Source organism: Haemaphysalis longicornis, unplaced genomic scaffold (genome assembly GCF_048455015.1).
Source record: "Haemaphysalis longicornis isolate Haplotype H1 unplaced genomic scaffold, Haemaphysalis longicornis Haplotype H1 scaffold_1, whole genome shotgun sequence".
NCBI lineage: Eukaryota > Metazoa > Arthropoda > Arachnida > Ixodida > Ixodidae > Haemaphysalis > Haemaphysalis longicornis.
The window spans coordinates 213,148,894-213,167,383 of record NW_027526203.1 but is presented as its reverse complement, the minus strand read 5'-3'; the positions used below and the strand labels follow the sequence as shown (position 1 = coordinate 213,167,383).

Here is an 18,490-nt window from a genome sequence, read left to right as displayed (position 1 = left end):
TCCTCGACGTTCGCGCCACTAGATCATTCTAGTTCACTATACCTGCGCTCAACATCGGGCGCAGCCTACACTCACAGCAACGAACGAAAACGCTTGCAACTTGTCGCCGCTACTGCCATAGATGAAAGCAAATCGCCTTATTTCCTCACAGGGGTTGCGTTACACCGACACAATTTCCACAATCACACCAGCAACAGATGCAGCTTCGATGCTTCGACTTTCTCAGATTGAGTTCGGCGGCGACGTTCCGCATAAAACGGCCCACCAGTGCCACTACGATTTCCTCACGTACAAACGACGACACATCAAGACACACACGGGACAGATGACGATAAGCGGCTTCTTGATGCACTACAGCACATTTGTAACACAAATCGCATACAGAGCTTTCGGTTCTCGGCAACCTCGTTGTCGCTGGACGGCTCAGCAGAGGTCGGTGGTCGGCAAGCGAGCGCCGCCATATTGGAAGTAGTTCTCTCAAACATACATCGCAGGCGTCACACAAACAGCGAGACGCCATTGGTTGCAGATGAACACAAAATCCCTTTGATCTTGAAAAAGCCGCTGCAGAGTTAATCTGTCACCAACTATAGTGCCAACATTTTTTCTGTAAATCAAAAAAATTTTACGGCTAGGCGTGCGATCTTTGCAGGAGTTTTGCACTGATAGTATATGTACGAAATGTATATCTTAAACATTTCTTATCTTAAACATTTTTTGTGTGTGTGTGTGAAGCAACATCGACGTTTTTGCTTATTTTTTTCTGTGTTTATTCCGAAACTTTTCTGTACACCTTTTTTTTTTCTTTTACTGCAAATACAAATTCCTGTTTGAAACAATTACCACTGCAAAGAAAATCTACTCTTCTGCCATTCGATTCCATACGAATGGCAGATTCGATCTGTTGCATATTTTTTGTGACCAGGAAAAAACTGTTTGCTAGACTACCCAAAATCACTGCTTTTGCCGTAGGCATGAAAGTGTTAAGAGGCCATTTAGATCAGACTCGAGCTGTGTCAATGTAGCTCACTAAAATCTGCTCCTTGGTCCCATCTGTCAACACATAGCAAGCAGTGTAGGTGCAGACTACACTTCAACAAATGTGATGCACTTCACAGGCAGCATAATCAGGCCTTCTCCATGGAAGGGACAATAAAGCTAAACTAGCTTCGGTTTTACCCTGTAGACTGGGCACTTTATAGATACAGTAAAATCTCATTACAAGAGACACTCAAGGGACCCAAGAAACGTCTCTTGTAACCAAGGTCTCTTGTATGCAATGCTGCTAACATGGCGAACATAGAACAACCAACCAAACCGCTTTCACTCAAATGTCTCTAATAACAAACTGTCTCTTGTAACAGTGTCTCTTGTAACAGGGTTTTACTGTATTACGGTGCTTGTTAAATGATGAAAGCTACTTTCCACCCTTAGAAATCAACAAATAAAGCATAACATTGTCTCTTTTCAGAACTGCTTTGCGACCCCGAGAGTGCAATCCCAAATCACGATTACAGCAGTGCTCCTCCCACACTGCGAGCATGAAAGCAACCTACCAAGGGTCGCCAGGTGCACAATGTGTATGTTCATAAGACCACAGGCAAATTATCTTATCCAGAAGCCATCACAGTACTTTGTAACCTGGCAATCCGAGATTTGTGGCACTAAAAGTTGTCTAGTGGAAATTGTATTGTGGCAGTGCCAACTTTTTTTAACGTTTCCTCCACTTCCCGCACTAAAGAAGGGCTGCTGTCACCTGGTGTAGTGTGCTTGTAAATTATGCACACTCCTCCACAGATCCTTTGAAAAGCACACAGACGCGTGCATGAGTGGAAGAAACCCCCTCCCTCTAAAGATAGCGGGCTCTGTTATTTTGACAGGCAGGCGGGAGTGAGCTGATAAACCCCCTCCCTCTAAAGATAGCAGGCTCTGTTATTTTGACAGGCAGGCGGGAGTGAGCTGATGGTAACCTATTGAGAATGCACACAAAAGTTGCCACGGGGGACCACCATGCATGTCCTTTGATGGAAATACTTGCCAAGATTGTGGTTTTGCTTTCTTTTTGTTTCTGTAGTGCCTCAAGTGTGCACGTCCCGCGGCGGCCGCTTTTCTGATGGAGGCGTAAAGCAAAAACGCCCGTGTGTACGAAATTTCGGCGCACGTTAAAGATCCCCAGGTGGTCAAAATTAATCCGGAGCACTCCACTACGGCGCGCCTCATCGCCTGCGTTGCGTCGGCGCGTTAAACCCTACAATCAATCAATCAATCAAGTGTGCGCGTCACATAGTTTCCAAGTTCACTTTCAAACAATTTTAACCATCAGACAGCATATTTTCCCCCCTTTATTTGCACTGTTGATAAAGATTGATAAAGGCACTGATATTTTAATTATCCCAACTTACCGTTACGCAGCAGCAAACATCCCTAAGCAACTTCTGTAATCGAAGTATTCTAGTTTGGCTTAATTGTAGCCTTCTAGCTGAGACGGTGTCAACATGTTGGTTTATATCAAAATGGCCCTTCGGTTGCCACCAACTCAACCCTAAAGGGACATTAAACTGACCTCTAATGTAACAGAGGCATGCAAACAATAAGCCTCTAGTGTGTGTTTGCCTGTAATCCACTAAGTGCAAGATAATAGACACTAGCCCAGTTCCAAACTTGCAAAGTTTCAAGCTTTCTGAACTTTTTTTAAGAGGAGGGGGATGTTTGTGGGAATAAAATGTCCCACTGCTACAAAACGAGCTCAAGTGTTGATTAACCACTGCATAACAACTGAGCAAGTGTGGTAGTCTCAATATGACCCGGACATCCCACACAAGCAGCACACTGCTGTGTTGGGTTTTCCATGTCTCGCTCCTTCCCTTCTATGACCCATAGAGTTTCATACAAATACATACTTAAGGGAAATGCGCCAACCACCCCACTCGCTCCCTATTTTAGGAAATCTGGCGCTAGTTTTTAGGCAAGCCGCTCTTCAATGTGTGTGCTGTCGTTTACTGTGGAGATGCACTTCATCAACACTTGGCACGGCTCCTTAAAGGGAAGCTGAAGCGCTTTCCAAAAAAATTGAGTTAGAGGCACGTTTATATAGTTTCTTGCGCGGTGACTCCAAATATCACATTGAATTTTATCGTACATGAGTCGAACCGGCATTTACCTTGCAAAACGCGCGGTCCCGTATGAAAGGCGCACGCTTTTCGTCTTTGACGCCTCTGATTGGTTGCGTCTGTCATGACGCCACCCTTCGGCCGCGCGGGTTGTCGGAAGCATTGGGAACAATCGCGCGACAGCGGCGCTTGCCTTTTCGGCAATTTAGCTTGCAGTTTAGTGTTCGCACATGACTGCAAGTTTATTTTCCAACTTCCCGTGCTGCTGGTTCAAGTATCTTGGAGCATAAACTTGCTTTACACGACCGAGAACCCCAAAGCAGTGACCGTCGGCTAGAGGGTTCCGTCAAAATATTTCTGAATTAGGCAACCAGCATAAAGGGTTTCTATTCCTTATGTTAATATTAGGTACTGGCTGAACTGTTTGTTACTATATACGAAACCATTTATGCCCAAGATTAAGCGGCGTTTTATAAACGATCTACCAGCGAAAAGCACGTTAGTGCACTGGGCGAAAAAATAGCGTTCATGCACTGTAAACATATATGCCAGACATATGTTTCCGGTACACGCATAAACCAACAATCGGGCTCTGCTGCCGAATTTCCTTTGTCCATTGCGCCCACCCCACACCCCTTACTCATCCCCATACACACACACACGTGCGCACACGCATGCGTGCCATTTGGGCAGCGATGCTAAGGCGCCACCGCAATCGCTAGCTGTGCTTCGATGAGTGGCGTCTTACTGCTTGACTTGCATTTATTCTGAAAACACTGTAGCATACTGGCGCCTCCGCAGCATTATCGGCTCTAGTAGGGCTTGACTTTCGCACACGGAATCTTGGGCAAAGAATTAGGCCCCCCCAGTCAACACAAATTATGTTGGGGTGGTGGTTCGGAGCGGTGTTTTTTCATTCCAGACAAATATATTACCTTATCGTGGCATTTACACTTGCAAAATAAGTAATGCGGTGGTCTTGGTTCTTTTACTTTGTAGGAGTACTGTTGACCTATTAGCCAAGAGAGAACTTCTATCAGGATTGGCCCCTTGTTTTATTTTCACCAAAAATTGGGTTTTAGAACACTGTTCTAAGCCCATAGGGAAAGAAAACCGACGTGTTTACCGAAACAGGTATTTCCTGAACAAATGTGACTTTCTTTCTAGAACGGAACGAAACGTCCCGGGCCAAAGTACAGCAGTATTCACCGTCCTTCCTAAATGTAGCATTTAATGTGGACATTCACGTCCGTTGCATCAAAAAGAGAAAAAAAAAGATATGGGAAAAACGCATTGGAGCGTTTCACAAAGTATCTAACGTAGTGTAGTATATTCTCTGTCATCAAGCCCAGCCACCTCGGTTGTCGCTTCCGTATGTTATAAAACATCCCAGCGTGGTATTATTCTGCTTAGGAATACGGCATGGTAACGTATGCCTCATTTGGCGTTCATGCATACTTTTTGAACACGAAAATTGTGCAAATAAGTGTTATCAACAGCAACAACAAGTATCATTTTTCCTGTGGCGAGCCTCTACAGGAAACACACAAAAAAAGCATGGCAGAGGCGGCTGATCTGGCCGGAAGTCCAGGTATGACGTTTTCAGGCCGGTTTTCGCCTGCGCTCTTTGGTCTTCCGGCATCGCGCGCCGAGATGGGGGCGGGGCATCGGGCCACTTTTATTTGCGCATTGCGCCACTTCTATTGCATGTACTATTGCGAAAATATTTCCTACACGGGAACTATTCAATGTCTACTTGCTGCTAGTCAACTCTTCTTTTAATTCTAAAACCTCTTCCCCTTCCCTTTAAGGGGGGACACTGGTCTTAAAACAATTTCGTTTAATTTTCTAGTGTAAAACTTGTCAGTCTTGCTGCTCTTCTCCCACTGATTTCAGATATGCCATTATTTTCTCAGTAGGTCAATTAGTTCCCAATATAATTAGCACTAATTAGCCATTTTTAGTCAAGCAATAGACAAAACAGTGTTGGTCATAAAACTGTAATCTTTATATTTTCCAATACTATGAACCCTGGTGAGTGCAATAATCGAAGCAGTTTTTTGATGCATCGCTTGAAACTAATTTTACAGCTCGTTAAACTTTGGTGTTTGAAATGGGCACTCAAAATGGCTCCTTGCCACTGGTGCTACCAAAGTGCTACACTGCTCTTAAAACCGCTCCTTTTAATTTTTAAGTAAACTCTGTGAAACTTGCCAGTCTTGCTGCTTTCTTTTCACTGATTTCAAATATGCTGTTATTTTTTGAGTCAGTGAATTAGTTACCAAGATAATTAGAGATAATCAGCCATTTTTGGAGGAACAATAGACAAACAGTCATAAAACTGGAATCTTTACAGTTCTCAGTACTATGAACCCTAGTGAATGTAACAAGAGCATCGGTTTATTGATGCATCGCTTAAACCTAATTTTACAGCTCATTAAACTTTGGTGTTTGAAATAGGCATTCAAAGTGGTTCCTTGTCACTGGTGGCACCAAAGTTTAATGAGCTGTAAAATTAGCTCCAAGCGATGCATCAAAACACCAATTCTTTTATCGCATTCACCAGAGTTCATAGTATTAAAAATGTAAAGATTCCAGTTTTACAACTAACACTGTTTTGTCTATCGTTCCTCCAAAATTGGCTAATTATCTCTAATTATCTTCGTGACTAATTGATTCACTAAAAAAATAATGCCACATTTGAAATCAGTGAAAAAAAAGCAGCAAGACTGGCAAGTTTCACATAGTTTACTTTAAAATTAAAAGGAGCAATTTTAACAGCAGTGTGCCCCCTTAACGAAGTTGCCTGCAGCTGTGTAAATCTTAACTATTGTGTTTAGTTAAAAGTTATTGTAATATGAAAGCGTAACTAAGAAACGTTTTTGTCCGAAATCTTCAAAAGCTTCTCTACTTCAAAATCTTCAAAAAAAGAAAACAGCCATTCCACTCAACGTGAAAGCTGTCGGATGTGCAGAGCAGTGACTCGTCATAATTGGCTGTAGCGCTGTTATCCGCCCACTGCCACCACCCAATGCAATTCAAATTTTCCACCTCCGCAGTGCTTGCGTGCCCCCCCTGCCTCAAACAGCACCAGCGGGAGTTCTGTTCTTTTTGTGCTTGCTTCCCCTCCCGCACGTGCCGGCATAGTACTGCCACTTTTTTTCACTTACCATCGTAAAAACCAACCCAACAAGTGTTCCTAACTAAATGAACGCGGGCGCTGTGGATTAATTATGTATGTTTTGCCTCAAATGTACTGGCAGTTTTCTTTGGGCTAAAAAACGGGGAGATGTATGACAAGCGCCAGTGATTCACAAGTGTCGAACGGTTATGACTATTTAAACCGCTTGGTTTTCGAAGCCTCTGCAGGACGCCCTATGACGGGTATGCTAAGCTCTACTTGGGTCCGTTATCTTGCTGCGCCACCTGATCCCGCAGTTGCTTGACATCTAGCGTTACAGCGAGCTACAATGACAAGGCGAGCCCCGAAAGAGTGCTGCACTTAAAAAATAGATGTTGCCCATTGTTGCCTCTGTCGTAAGAGGCCACAAGAAGGCATGTTGCAAGCCAGATTAAGTAAGTGAGCAATGCTTCCAGCCACAATGGCGGTGCACATGAAGGCACGCAATCACAGCGACAGATCTCCCTCTAGTATTTAATATTAGCATGGCATGCGTGGCCCATCCAAGGCTACTCACAAGGCCATGGTGGCCACCTGGGTGGCGGTGGGGAATAGCCTGGCCACCCGATGCTGGGAGAGCCCCTGGGGCAGGCCGTACACGCACAGCTGGTTGGGCACCTCCCGCCAGGTGGAGGGCAAGTCGGCTCTCTTGGCCCCCCGGTAGCCCACCCGCAGGCTGTGGCCCCGCAGCTTGACCTTTTCCAGTCGCTTCAGGTTGCGCTCCGCCACCGCCTCGCTCGGGAACTCCACAAAGGCAAAGGTCCTGCGGGGCAGCAGGGAAAAGAGGGAGGAGGGGGGGTGCTTACACACAGGCGCTTCCTATCATCAATAAAAAAGCAACGAGGAGGTTGCCAACGAAAACCTGAACCGTCCACAATGCGTCCTTCTAGCAAACTAACTGGACACAGTGGCACGTGATTCTTCTAGCGTAAAATTTGTAGTATTTGGCTCCATGGAAAAAAAGATTGACACACGGAGCATGAACTGGGGATGCACATACCTCGCAAGCTCTGCCACTGAAGTGAGGAGCAAGAGGATACCTCTAAACACAAGACTGCCACATGTGGGCAGCATGTGGGCAGCCTCATTGCTCCTACTCTAGAGGAGCATTTCATGATTTCTGTGTGTGTGCTCCATGCATTCCAACAAAAAAACACTTTAAAACTAAGAAAGAGTGTGAGATTGAAAGTGTATGCATGCACACACACACTTGGGTGAGGAAGGCGTGTTAACTGCAACATCCTTCAATGAAGTAGCATTAGGTCGTCGTTGCCAGATTTTTGCGTATTTCCGCAGTGCCAACCAAAACCTGTGGGCTTAAGATATTTCTTGAGTGCACCTGGCTTTCACAACTGCAGCAAATTCTCAGCATACTTCCTAATCCCCATGAAATATTTCGCAACAGAAAAGCAGAGTGCTAATTACTGACAGACTCAAAACCTTCCATCCCCTTCTGGCTCATGGTTAAGTTCCTTGCGTTCCTGTGTATCATGACACCTTGCACCATGAAATTTAAACCATTCTCACAATGCGAGAACAGTTCATCACAAACAACAAATATGTGCCACGACAACTACTACTAAAGTGGATCAGGACAACCAGGTTAGGAATTCGAGGGTTAAGGCAACTACTTTGTAAAACAACTACACGTTTTTGATTGCACTATGTGTGACTGCACAGTTGGAAACCCCTAAAATGTGCTGTTTTTAATGACAGATGCTTTCAAAATCACAATAGTGATTGCCTCAATGAGATCTTCACGGTACATGTCCTGGTTGTAAGATGCAGTTAAACCTGGATGTAACGAATCTCTATGTAACAAATTACTGGATTTAACCAAGTTTTTTAATTCCCCAATTCCAGCCCCATTGAAACCCATGTGTTTGCGACCTCCATGTAACGAACGTGTTGTGATGGTTACCCTGGACGTGACGAATTCTCTATGCTGATGAGCCACTGTTTTTCGCAGTTTTTCTGAAAAATCGGCTGAAGAAATCCACTAAATTAGCCAATGTTGTCTGCACCACAAACTACCGTGCGGTGCGAACGCTATGGTTACCCCCCGTGTGAGTGTGATGTCGGTTAAGTGCTGGGCCTGGTAGTCAGACGTGCCAGTGCTATCTGTGGTGTCTGTTTGTCGATGGTCAGTTCTGCTGCCAGAAAACAAAAAGTTTTGTCTTTGCAAGACAAGCTCGCAATTTTGAACACTGTCTCCACAAGCGAGAAAGAAGAATGTAGCCGCTCCAGTACAGTATACCAGCTAGCACCCTCTCACCAATTTTGAGGGCGGAAAGAGCACCAAGTTCATGAAAAGGTGCCATTTCAAAATAACTTAGGTCCTTGAAACGGCACCGAAAAGTGTTAACAGTCAAAAGTAACACTGAATTACCATAAAGTTCCGAGAGAACGCCCTCCACCGAAACATCGCCCCCGCCCCCCTTACGGGTGAAATATTCAATTCACTGAAAGACCCCAAAGATCGCCCACCCCCTAAAATCGATGGCTTTAGCACCGATGAGTGAACAAAATCATCTATTTATCACCTATAGCAAATCGTCTATTTATGTGCTGATGTGGTCACTCATTTGTCTTTTCCGCGATTGACCTGAAAGTTTGCCCATCTTGAATTTGTTCTTGATATCCGCGCAGTTTCGGTTGGCGGTGTGGCCACCTTTTTGTAGTTTTTTTGCTCCTGACCCGAAAGTTCAGCCATCCCTAATTTTCACTTATCACTGTACTTTGGGTGGGCGTTCTTTCGGAACTTTACAGTAACTATGCTACGAGATCTGTGCACCATCTAGACACTGGTGTCAGATAACACGGCAGGGCAAGTGTGATAGTAGGACTCTGAGAAATAGAGCTGCAATTAGACAGAGTGCCAGAGGCTTGCGAGGTTGTCTCACTAAAGGCCAACTGCACTCAAATTTTTGACAACGTAAAAATAATTTCACCGAATAGTACACATAAAATGAGTGCGAAATGCAAAATACTACGTTTCAAACATGAACACGGGCGACGCAAACGGCTCACGACATTGGCGTTTTCGGAACCAAAACTGAATAGAAAAGGCGGCCTTTACCGCCAGCCGGACGTGACGTCCGTGATGGAACGGAAGCGGCCATGCCAGAACCGGAAGCCGCTCATAGCCGCCTTCAAATGCACGTGGTAGCGTCGCGTTTCACACTGTTATTTCCACAGAACTCCCAGTAACGTTTGGCCAGGGTAATGGAGTTAGGTGCAATCCCGACATCGCGTTGCCATCAATCAAAATGATTGTAGATCGTATAACATTTATTTTATCGTAAGAATAACTGCCGTTGCAGCAATCCTTGGCATTGAGAGTAAAAAAGTGGGCCCTGATTTACAAAGCTAGGTGCTCGTACGATATCGAAAAACAGCTTTGGTTAGTCGGCGCCTCGGCTGTCACGTCGCTCTCTTTGAATGGAATAAACTACATGCGGGCTTCTGGAGAACAATCACTACTTTTACTATACATTACGTGCAAACAGCTTCGTGAATATCGGCCCAGTATTTTCCCCCTGTGCACACACAGAGAATTGAATTATAAAAGGAATTAAAAACTATAAGCCAGCTTCCACAGCTAAAAGATGCACTGAAACACGAAAAAAGTTACCTAGTATCGACCAATGTTTTCTACTTTCACCAGAAACATGTGCTGTTCAAAACCTTTTACTTTCAAGTAAACTAAATCTAGCCCTCTAAAAAGTAACTACTTCATTCGGGAATCGAAAAAAATCAAGCTTATTGTTTATGGGAGGAGTAGTTTTGTTAGCTTTCGCACTTCGCGAAGACAACAGACGATATTTGTGCGGATGTATTAGCTACCATGAGCAAGGCTGATTTTTATTGTTAGCGAGTGAGGAAAAAGCCGCACAAATGTTTACACCCGCGTGTACAACAACTCTAGTTAGGTCGCAAAACTTTGGACAGGTCTAAGAAATGAAAGTGACCTAAATATTGCAATTATTGGACGCAGAAGTGCAAGTGGTCAAGAATTTATAATAATTCATTTTTTACTGTGATAGATGCAATAGGAATGACAAATGTAAGGCAAGTGAGCGTGTCGCACTATTTTTCTACTTGGTAGAAATATTATTTTCAAGTAAAAGAGTTTTGCTAGCTCCAGAACGTTCGCAAGCGCGTGTATAGTTTGTAGGCTTCTAACTTATTTTATTACCCTGAAAAAAAAAAAAAAAAAGGCGGATATTGCTACCTATGTGGTTAGTTTGAAGCATGTGATGGCGACGGAGGTACAGCGTGGTGGTGTAGCAGAGAAACGCTGGGCGAACGCGTCCCTGAGCCTGGCGAAGCGCCGTGCAAGCCGCTGAAAAAGCGCGAGCTCTACGGGACCGGTTCCCCAACCTTCGTCAGGCCGCTCGGAACTTGTTTCGACGACTCTCCGCCAGGTGCAAACCTCGTCTGCACGGAGCTACTTTGAACGACGGTACGTAGTGTGCTGTGTGCTTACGAAGCTTAGGATTTCACCAAGGTGATTTTAAGAGATTAGACTGCTTATCCGGATCAAATTCGGACAAAGAAAAATTTGAGTGCAGTTGGCCTTTAAAGGGGACTCACCTGTTAACATTCCTATGGGACTTAATACTTCATCACCCACGGGCTTAAAAACCATCGTGCACGAATACGAAATGTTTTACAAATGCACACAAACGTTCAAAACAGCATAGTTTGCTTATTTTACAAATATGCTACTTCCGTACTGAAATAAATACAGAACACTCTCACTTGCTAGCCAGCTAGCGCCATCTAGTGAAAACTAGATAAACCAAAGTGTTTCTTGTTTATTTTTGATTTCAACAACGAAGCGATTTATTTATGAAAGAACCAAAGTAGGCCATTAGGAACATGTCTATGTGTTGGTACATGATTAAACCCATGGGTCATGAAGTGGTGAGTCCCATAGGAATGTGATCAGGTGAGTCCCCCTTAAACTGCTCGCTTGTTTCTACTCAACTGCTGCGCGAAGGGTGCTGTCTATGGTAACTCCGTACAATACAAAGTTAGGGCACTGTATATAAATGTTGTGATGAGTTGAACCACGATACCAAATCTACTATCCCGCACAAAATAAGCTTCAAACACAGTCGTACGAGCCCCACTACGAGCTGTGTTGCCACATTTTGGGGTGCGTATGAAACAGAGCTTTTTGTAGCAGGACGACGCAGAAGAGGGCTACTTGGTGCATGATTTCAAAACAGGAAAACAGCATTTGAAGGTGACTAGGCAAGTGCTGCATCCGTTTGCTTGTCTTGCCCCGCCCACGCACTGTTTTCTTGTAGCCGTTTTGAGATAAATTAGGAACACGGCTTGCTCAGCTTACTCATGTTTAATAAAAAGACTGTGTGTTGTGCTACTTGGTGCATTGTAGCTTGAAAAGGAAGCAACACACAGCCCATCCCTGCGCCCAATTCAGCGCTTCCATTTAAAGTTACGTTATCAAGACATAGCAGTTTTTCTATGCCACTGTGATCCATAAGACGCAGCTCCCTTACTTGTAAAAAAAAATATTTTCTCGGGGGAAAATTTAAAATCCTGAAATCATACACAGCTACCTAAAATATGTAGATTTATGTACACATCAAAGAACAGCGATACTAACCTGAAAACGGCCACAAGTTTTTCAATTGTTTCCACAACAGAAAAAAAAAAAGTTAAACGCAAAAGCAGGGAAAACCACCCAGACATTAACACACGCGCTCTTTACAGAGAGAGAGGGAAAAAAAGAGGGGGGGGGGGCAAGTGTATCTGCTAAACTTGGGCAGCAATAAGGGCAAAAAGCAAAGCAAGCTCAATGTAAAGTAGTACTTAGTGTTGAGTGACGCTAGTTCATTTATGTGTACTCCATGCAGCAGTGCCGTCCAGTTTGTGCAAACAAATGAAATCACTTTCAGGCCATTTCTCCATGATGTCATAGAATCTTCTTTTGCTGGCCTAAGCCACCACCAAGAAACAAGGTTGGGCGACTAATAATGGGGCCTCCAATTCCGTTTGATCATATCGCTTGAATGCTAATGTGCAGTTAACACACTGATTACTGTTTGTAGCACTGGCCCATATGCCACTCCTGCCCATATTACCACCTCGCTGTAGCTTGAAATTTCAACCTTCAATACTTCTTGTGCTTAGTTTTTTGGTTAAAAAGTGTCCTTCGTGGCTGGAATGGAGCTGAGTGAGTACAACAAAGTTGTGTTTTACCTTTATGGCCCCTCAAAGCCAACTAGCCCAGCAACACAGCCTCATGCACTGCTGCCTCTTTTGGTCAGCCTCCCATGCAAGCACTTTAGTCCACGCCCTGAGCAACACATGGCAGAAAAATGAAATAATACAGTAAGCCCGACCAAGGCATTTCACCAACTGCATCCATCATAGCCAGCTAGTCTACAACCATCAGGTTGTGTCCCTATCAGCGCCAACCATTGCTTGGGCAGCCGCTGGCCCACACTATTGCAAGCATACTTTCTTGGTCATGCCATAACCATCGATGCTGAATTCTTTGCCATGCTAGAAACCACAAGTTAAAATGGTTTACAAAATACAGAACTAAGTTGAGTCTCCAACATTTAGATAAACCTGGTTATCTTCTGCAAGCTTTAATTTTCAAGGTGTGTTTCAGCGGTCGCAGCATTACGTCGCATTTCTCTTTATTAGGTGCTTCCAACTGCTTTCCAACATTGCAAAAATGATTGAAGCATTTTGATTCACGTGATAGTCCTTTTAAGCACTTCTTTGGAATTTTACTTTGAAACAGTCTATACTTTTCTCGTATTTAAGATACTTTGCTCGTATTTATAGATGTTTTTGCTGGGTTAGCTATAACTTTAACACAACTATATTCAGCTAACTGATGGCTCCCTTTCTATTTTTTTTTCTTTCTCTTCAACAGTAAACTGCAGTGCAGGTGCCCTGAAGCCAGCCTGTTTACTCTGTGCTCAAAGGCACTGTGATGACATGTAGCTTCACTTTAGTTCATAAATTTGGCAGTTTGTAACTTACAACTTGGCTAGATGAGAAGTATTGCTTCAATTTATGTTTAAAGGAGGCAGATTTTAAATTTGATGTAGTCCTGTGACATATTTTGGAAGCAGATAAAAAGGGTAGGCAGCACGGTTGCTCAGCACCAACTATGCACTGCAGTCTTCGCAGAAATTGGAAGTTGTGCAACATCTATCAACAATGGTCAACTCCAGTAGGGCACTACAGTGTGCACTGGTGTAGCCATAGGAGTTTTGTTCTTGTTCAGAACGAAACTAGCTAAAATTGAATGAGTCGAGCCCACGTGAACTCTCGATGCCCCTTCAAATAAATGGTGCACGCATAATTCTTTGGGTTCCACCTGCCATCGCACTCTTGCTATCCCCACCCAGAGATGACAGAACTTCCTGTAAATTGCCCAGGTGCTTTTGCCCTGTAGCGACTTCTCAATTCCCTTATCACCAGAAAATAGCACTATTCTGACCCCCAAAAACAGTTAGTTTGAACAGCAGGCAGACAACAGCATTTAAACTTACCACCGCTTCTGCCAGCCTTAGTCAATGTAACCACCGAGGAAGTGCATGGAAACTATTAAGGCCCACTCATACTTGCGACGAGAGTTCCCGTCGCTTTCGTCACAGGTAATCTGTCGCTTCGTCACACGGCAACAAAAACCAGTTGCGACCATTTGACAAAAACGACCGTCGTGCGACAAAGCAACGAAGTTCCCGTCGCTTTCGTCGCAAGCGTGAACTAACTGCGTGAACCAAAAGACCAACTGCACTAAAATTTTCACCTTGGCCAAATTTACTTCGAACATACAGCACATACTACAAAACCAACTGAGACATGACTAGTAGCCCCTTGTTATGTGTTAACACTTTCTTGACCACGCCCATTCCCGTCGATAGTATATCATCGATGAATACATATTCAAATTTTGGCGCTCTTCGTTTCTGGACAGTTAAGGCCATCTAAAGGGCAAAGGAAGAACTATTTCATCAGGTTCGCTTTTTAGTTTCTTTTCTCCGCCGCAGGGGGGGGGGGGGGATTGTAAATGTCCTTCGCCGATGGGGAGATGAGCTCATGTGGTTTCGGTTATGGAGTCGACGCCGCTCACAGATGCTTCATGCGAATTTTGACGAATTCCAATGAATATGAGCTGGAATCTGTAAATGATGCTAGCAGCACAGACACAGAAGACGATTTCAAATTGTCAGACTTTAGTACGGACGGCGCAAGTGCGTCATACCGCACTGGAACATCAACAGGTATCCGCCGGTAAGTTTTGCCTCCTCCTCCAGCTGTTTTATTGCGAGTGTGCATTGATGTAAACAAATCTGGCCTGTCCTAAAGGTCACAGCTCTTATCTGCAGGGTGTCGACTTCGTTTGGGCGAGACCACTTGGCACTGGCTGCACAAAGAGTTGAGTTCTCTCCACGAAGATGGCCCGGAGTTGAACTTGGTATAGCGTTCCGGAGTAGCACGCAGCGGTTCGTCAGAGCCGTTGATTTCGCCGGCAGCATCCAGAAGTTCCGGAGCTATCACAGTGCTTGCACTTCGATCAGTTAACTTTCAGACTCAAGCTCATTGAACAGCTGCTGGGCTGTGATGAAAAACATCTTGCAGGCCTCAACGTCCCTCCTGTTGTGTCCCCTAAAACTGCACCTCGGGTCCCCAGCACCAACCACAAAAAACTGAAAAATACCGGAACTGCAAACTGTGCTACGAAGGAAGGAAGGTTGAGCAGAAAACAAATGTCTGCGAAACATGCGCAGCCAACCTTTGTTGCACCGCGTCGAACTGCTTCATGCGGTGGCATGACAGGCACTAGTGCTTATATTTTTGTACGTATTAAGATAACTTTTGTACTTACACAGCTCATATTTGCAGTATTATTCTATTAGGGCCTTGTGTTCACATAGTATATTTGAAAATTTTTTTTGTGCCGCCTCTGCAAAGTAGCACTGATGTTTCCAGCAATTTTCTTTCTTTTTTTGTTTTATTCATTTTTTGATAAAATTCGTAATAAATCTTGTTTGAAATTATTACTCTTGGAAAGACCTACCCCTCCTCCACCCTTTCATACCTTACACTCTAGCATCAATCATTTCCTGTGGCAAGAAAAAAAAATATTTCCTGGACTACCTAAAAACAACAGATTTTTCCATGGTCACGAAAGTGTTAATTATAAACGTTTAAAATAACTCAGTCGCAGGCGACGGTGCTATTGCCGGCGGATCGCGCAAACAGCCATGAAGCGGCCTGCGACGCGAAGAACATAGTTCAATTGGATCTCATTTATCGCGCCGACGGAGCAGCGCGTGGAGCGCCACTCAGCAAATGGACATCAGCGTGACATCACCCCGTGAAGCCAAAAGAAGTGACGCGACCGCGCTCGTCAAAAACTCGCGACGTTACTTCATGCGCATGGCCCCACGAGCGGCGAGTGGGCGCAACACCCTCTCAAGCGGGCGCCAGTGACGTCCGCACAAAGCGGGGAGGTCAGGCCGGGATTCTGTCATATGCACCGTTCAGGATGAAAGCACGAGAATTTGAAACAAACGATTTTCAGGCCGTTCAATGTAACTAACAATCGTGCGCTCAAGTATTTGAAGGGCTGATCAGGTTTGATTGATTTGATTGATTGTGGGGGTTTAACGCGCCGACGCAACGCAGGCGATGAGGCGCGCCGTAGTGGAGGGCTCCGGATTAATTTTGACCACCTGGGGATCTTTAACGTGCGCCGAAATCTCGCACACACGGGCGTTTTTGCTTTTCGCCTCCATCAGAAAAGCGGCCGCCGCGGCCGGGAATCGAACCCGCGACCTCGTGCTCAGCAGCGCAACGCCTTAGCCACTGAGCCACCGCGGCGGGTAGGCTGATCAGGTTTGCCAGACCATTAAGCATCAATAAAAGCAATAAAAGTGTAAAAAAATTTTGGTGTCAGTACTCCTTTAAGACTGCCACGAGGGCGAAGCGTTGCGCACAGGTTTGCCCCGGCCGGCCGGCCGCGTGCTGCCACTTGCTCAGCGGCTGGTCGGGCTGGAACGTCCCTTCAGCCTAGCCGTAATGGCCGTGCTCTTCTCAATTAGTTTCAAAATCTCTCTTTTTTGATATCGTTTGCGCCAAGGATACACGTATTTCAGCTGTCATATTTTGTATCTTTGCAGTCTTTTTAGGCAGACTATACAGAAATAACGTTTCGGGAGGTAGAAATTTTTAGTGCAGTTTCCATTTAATTTGGCAAGTCACCACCCTCCTTTTTCTACAGCCTAGCTTATTTGTTGTGCTTGGCACTGAAATTGGTCCAACCGTTATCCAAACGTGGCAATTTTACAAATGACGCAAGGTCGCACGTTGTCTTCAGGGTCCATTCACAAGAGCTTGGTAAACGCACGTGTGCCCTCTGTTTGGCATCTTGTTTATCCCATGCAGCCACAGTGAACCTGTGGTATGCTACCACCATGCATGTGGCCAGCAACCAGGTTTTCAGACCTGACAAGGGCTACATATGAGTAACAAGAACACCAAGTGGAAAGATGAGAAACAAAGGAAAGCTAAAAACTAAGTAATGTAAAGGGCATTTGTGTGTAAAGAATGGACAAGGCTGACGCAGGCTAAGAGCACTTGGTCGACAATTAAGTCAGTTTTTCTTTTTTCGAAATGAGCATAGGCATTTACTGGACGTAAATGCCTATGCTGTCAAAGCTATTCTATGATATATTTTGCATGTCAGCTAGGGGAAGTTTATGGCCACAAGTAATTAAAAATTGTGCCATGAATTTGAACAATATTGCGGTGTTAAGTTTGGATTTGGCTCGTACTGAATTGAAACAATCAAGTTGATGCGGCATTCTTATGGAAACGTTATTCAAATTGACTTTCAAACATGGTGCGATTATGTTTTGGTAGAAAAGGCATTAAAAATATGCAACAGGGCTTCCAGAACAGTACAACTATACATGGAGAGCAGGTGAGTCCTTTGTACCATTAGCAGGTCTTTTAAAATTCTTCCCTAGGGTAATTCTCTAGGGCACACCTGAAGGCACTCACGAAGTAAGCAAGCTGTACATTGCTTTGCCATGAATTTTGTAGGGACGGGCGAGACGAAATGAAATCATGTTTTATACAGTTTCGTTTCGTTTACTTCGTCGTTGACATCTGGGGACATATTTTGCAAATCTAATTCCCGTCTGAATTCATAAGCCAGCTCCGAAAAGCAAAAAAACTTCCCAAAGCACACATGAAAGAGTCTGAACAGTCAAGCCAAAAGCATACTCCCGTTGGGCAAATGATTTTGGCTCAATTTGATCCGTGAAACAGCAGGATCTGGCTCATTTTCAATACGAACTACGATCTGCGTGCACGTTTTGCAGGGCATTATCTCAACTAGTTTCTTGCCACCTCTTTTTTAGAGGAATGTTGCAGTTTTTCTTGTCACTGCAGTTTTATCCGACTTAGTTTCGGTTTCTGGGTCTTGCTCATTACGAAAAAAAAAAAAAAAAAGAACCGAAAGCCTCAATCGAAGAAACTTTGTTCTATAGTGGACATGGCGATGGCAGTGATGGATTGGCTACTTGGAGCAGTGCCTGGAGCACCAAAATGAGGATTTGGTGCGCACTTGGAGCTGGTTGTTTTGGACCACTTTAATTGTCTTGTAAGGACTAACTACTTAGAGCCATAAAATTCCTCAACATGCAATAAGACTAGGAAAAAAAAAAAAGAACCACAGACCATAAGAGCACAAGAAGAAGCTTTTAGCTGGTTTTTCCAAGAAATTTTTTCAAGCACGAAAACACTAGTTCAAGAGAGCACACTGTACAAACAAAAACGAAAGCCTAATTATCTTACAACTTATTTTTCTGCAAAGAGTGCAAGTCTCACAAAGCTTTCAAGAGCTTCAGCTGGTTCTCCTTCAGAAGACTCTGGCCACTTTGCACGTCAGCAAAGCATTATTTGTTCATGCCTCTTCAGATGAGGAGATCAGCATTGCTCGTCTTAGCTGAATCGATTTTGGCCTGCAATTCTTGCCGTTTGCCTGCCATGCTTGTAGCACTGGAATCGCCTGTACCGACCCCTTTTCACGTGGTTCTTCCAATGCTTGGCCTTCAACTCGCTGCATCTCATGTTTCTGAGAGCCTTTCAGAGCTCTCTACTCAGGGGCACTGCTGCTGCATTGCAGCCA

General features: G+C 44.4%; 1 pseudogene across 1 annotated transcript in view; it reads right to left on the bottom strand.

The window, feature by feature from the left end:
• The window catches only part of LOC144141545 (uncharacterized), a 60,113-nt pseudogene that overhangs the window by 17,274 nt on the left and 24,349 nt on the right, over window positions 1-18,490 (bottom strand). The window contains exon 8 of the transcript XR_013316638.1: window positions 6,809-7,054. The product of XR_013316638.1 is annotated as an uncharacterized LOC144141545 (transcript). The remainder of the gene's footprint in view (window positions 1-6,808; window positions 7,055-18,490) is intronic.